This window comes from Mus pahari, chromosome 5, assembly GCF_900095145.1.
Source record: "Mus pahari chromosome 5, PAHARI_EIJ_v1.1, whole genome shotgun sequence".
NCBI lineage: Eukaryota > Metazoa > Chordata > Mammalia > Rodentia > Muridae > Mus > Mus pahari.
Genome location: NC_034594.1, coordinates 143,355,297 through 143,358,900, shown reverse-complemented (window position 1 = coordinate 143,358,900; position 3,604 = coordinate 143,355,297).

Genomic DNA, 3,604 nt, shown 5'->3' with positions numbered 1-3,604 from the left:
CAAAAAAAAAAAAAAAAAAAAAAAAAAAAAAAAAAAAAAAAAAAAAAAAAAAAAAAAAAAAAAAAAAGAAAAGTGAAGTGGCTGACGTGTTGAAGAGAGCAAAGGAAAGAGAAGAAAGTGTCTGCATTGCTGCGGGTGCTGTGGTAGGCTAAAGACTGCTGCAACAGCAGAGTACAGTGATGGAGAGGTATGTTCTTTAAGCAGACAAAAGCAAGACCACCCAAAACTGACTAGAACCCAGCAGACATTTGCCTCATCAGAATGACGCGTCTATATGATTAGCCTTGTAAAATGTCCCTTTCCCTTCATGCATCTGTTGCTATGTCATATCTGAAATCTCCATATAAGAACAGAAATGGATAATAGCCCTGTCCAGAAAAAAAAAAAAAAAAAAAAGGGATTCCAACCCATTCCTGCGGTTCCCTGATTTTTTCCCTGCCTTAACTCATGGATACTCTTTCCCTGCATTAAAAATTGCCCTAAAAAGGTTGTCCAAAGTTCTGTGCAGTGTGACCATTTCTGGGGGCCTCACCCACTGCCTGAGTGTGCACTTTCGTTCTGAAATGAACTTCCTCCTAATTCCTTACTTTGCCTCATTAAAAGAAAAAGGTTTTCTGATGATGATGAGAGACTAGAAACACTGGGTAAAGGTTTCGCCACCAGCAACAATATTATTACACGTTATCTATAATTTATAATTACATGTTTAAGAAACTTGGTATGCCACATGGTAAAGCCATCTTTTGTCTATGTAAGCTGTTTTCTGTTTTCTGTCATTTGCTGTGGGAAGCCACCTAATGATGCTCTTTTCCAGAACTCAAAGACTCTACTTAATGCAGCAGAGTCTAGAGGGACTGGGTTTCCAGACCTCAGGCTGAGGGCTATAATGCTGGCCAGTACTAAGCACTAAGGAATCCCTATTTCTAGATGACCAAAAAGGCTAAAACTCAGGCTTCTGCCAAGACTGAGGGATAGGAAAATGTAGAACTAACTAAAAACTACACATAGTTATAATCTCTATTTTCCAGAAGCACAAAAGAATCATGCCGTGTGTACTGGCTGGTTTTGTGTGTGAATTTGATACAAGCTGGAGTTATCACAGAGAAAGGAGCCACAGTTGAGGGAATGCCTCTATGATATTCAACTGTAAGGCATTTTTCTCGATTAGTGATCAAGGGTGGGAGGGCCCATTGTGGGAGGTGCCATCCCTGAGCTGGTAGTCCTGGGTTCTATAAGAAAGCAGGCTGAGCAAGCCAGGAGAAGCAAGCCAGTAAAGAACATCCCTCCATGGCCTCTGCATCAGCTCCTGCTTCCTGATCTGCTTGAGTTCCAGTCCTGACTTCCTTTGGTGATGAAGAGCAACGTGGAAGTGTAAGCTGAATAAACCCTTTCCTCCCCAACTTGCTTCTTGGTCATAATGTTTGTGCAGGAATAGAAACCCTAAGACACCATGTTAGGGTACCAATTTCAGAGGCCTGCATAAGGACACTAGAGGGCACTGTTCACTGCTGTCAAGCTCTGGGGAAAGGAAGCCTGCCAGAGCCCAGCCCTTGGAAAGCAGACCAGCTCACTCCTATGCCTCCACCTTGAAAAGCCTTATTAATCCCTAGACAATGACTATCTGTGGCAATCCTTTGCCTGGGACCTACTCTTGCTATACATGAGCTCTGCTTACCTCCAATCTCTTGAATTTATAAATAACTTATAATAAACATTATATACACACTCTCCTGTTGTTGCCTATGAAATTCATGCTTTGGTTTACAGGAACAAAGAACCCAGACACCTGATATAGGAAAGCCTCCATTTCTCTTAAGGACTTCCCACGTTCCTGTGAACCAATGCAAATGGCTAAACGTTCTTGAACCCTTTAGCTTTAGGAAGGCAGAACAGACATCTTATAGGCAGAACATCAAAATGAGATGAAACGGACCTCTGTCCATTAAATTCGTTGCATTTTTGAGAGAGCTAGGAGTGTAGATAGTGAGATGCAGGTAGAATATAAAAAGGTATTTGCACATCACCATTGTGTGCTTTACAGGCCATGATGAGTTTGGACTTCATCCTGAGGTCATGGGGCACCACTCATCATTTTAAATAGCAAAGTGTACTTGGGATTTAAGAAGATTATTCTGGTAACAGACAGGTTGAGAAGTAAGACTGAGGGAAAGACAAGTTAGGTTGTTGCAATGGCTCTGGTTGCAGATGAAGGTAATTTAAGACTAAGGAGGAAATGGTGTAAGATTAGGATGTTTAGCAAGGAAAACTGCCAAAAATTGGATGTGAGTTTTGAAAGAAAGAACTAACCATGATGTTTTAGTTAGAGATTTTCTGCTGTGAACAGACACTATGACCAATGCAAGTCTTATAAAGGACAACATTTAATTGGGGCTGGCTTACAGGTTCAGAGGTTCAGTCCATTATCATCAAGGTGGGAGCATGGTAGCATCCAGGCAGGTGTGGTATATAGGTAGAGCTGAGAGTTCTATATCTTCACCTGAAGGCTGCTAACAGAACACTGACTTCCAGGCAGAAAGGATGAGGGTCTTATATCCACACCCACAGTGACACAACTACTCCAACAGGGCCACACCTTCTAATAGTGGCACTCTAATAGTGGCTGAGCATATACAAACCATGGCATCTGGGTTTCTGGCTCAGGAGGTGCCATTCTTCTAGGTGGGAAGACAATGGAAAGAAGTTTGGCTGGGTGGAGTTAAGGGAGAGGTGTGGGCATTTTGAATCTGGTGTGTGAGTGTGTGTATGTGTCGGGGTGGGTGGGGGCTATCTATGGATCATGCCAGTGGCTTGGTCAGAACTATCTGGCTGTCTGTAGAAGTCTTTTCTAGAACTGGATACATGGGCTTGAGATGAATTGTGCTTTGAGAAAATGGACTGGAAGCTGGGAAAGATGATTCTATAACACATACTCAGAACTGATTTGCTGAAAAGAGTTGACTCCTTCAGCCCCACATGGTAATGGAAAGCAGGACAGAAAGCCTGGCATGTCTGCCTTGACTCTGAATTCTCCTATTTCACTCCGCATAGCCAGGGTAATCAGGATGTCCACATAAAAATGGGTGGTGCCTAACCTACCTCATTCTTCATCAAGGCTGGAGACATAAAAGTAAGAGTAACTGAAACTTACCTTTTACAATGTCCTGTTCCAAGAACGCCAAAGGAGCTATAAGGTGTCCAGTCCTTGTCCTGAGCTTATGACTGCCCTGGATCCCAGGAAGAGCAAAGCTCCGTGGAAAGACTGCCCACTCTATAGAGGAAGGGAGTTATCTCTGATGACAAAGAATCTCTAAGAAGAAGTGATCATCTTATGTTCATGGTTTGGCAGGATTAACATAGTCAAAATGGCTATCCTGCTGAAAGTAATCTACAGATTCAATGCAATCCCCATCAAAATACCAACTCAATTCTTCACTGAGTTAGAAAGGGCGATTTGCAAATTCATCTGGAATAATAAAAAACCTAGGATAGCAAAAACCATTCTCAAAAATAAAAGAACCTCTGGTGGAATCACCATGCCTGACCTTAAGCTGTACTACAGAGCAATTGTGATAAAAACTGCATGGTACTGGTACAGTGACAGACA